Genomic DNA, 616 nt, shown 5'->3' on the forward strand with positions numbered 1-616 from the left:
CTATATATATATATATATATATATATATATAAACAATAAAAAAATCAGGTATGAGAGCTGAATATATTAAATAAAATCACATGGTATCCGCAGGATTACAGCCGCTTCGCAGAGCTGAACCATTGGTGTAACCATGATGTTAAGTGATCTGAAGAGTTAGATTTATATATATCTGTATTGACTTGTAGAAGTACACTTGTACAATTGTATTGTACAATGCGTATCATTGCATATTCGTGCAAACATGTAAAATCAATTATTATACGTTGAAAGTATTATTACATGATGAAGGCTGCGACACAGCTGTAATCCTACGGATATCAAGTAATCAAATAAGTATATTTACCTCTCATACCTCCTGACGTTTTATTTAATAAATTCATTGATTGGACCTCCTGAATTTCACCGGCAGAGAATTCTGCATTATAGTTTTACGTATTGGATTAGTATGTGGTATGATAGCCGGGTCCATTAAACAGATCTTTCTGTGATAGAATCCATATATTGCACTAGACAGGCCGCGCACACGCGCGCGCACGCACACACGCACACACGCACGCACACGCACACACGCGCACGCACACACACACACACACACACACACACACACACACAC

This window comes from Octopus bimaculoides, chromosome 2, assembly GCF_001194135.2.
Source record: "Octopus bimaculoides isolate UCB-OBI-ISO-001 chromosome 2, ASM119413v2, whole genome shotgun sequence".
Lineage (NCBI taxonomy): Eukaryota > Metazoa > Mollusca > Cephalopoda > Octopoda > Octopodidae > Octopus > Octopus bimaculoides.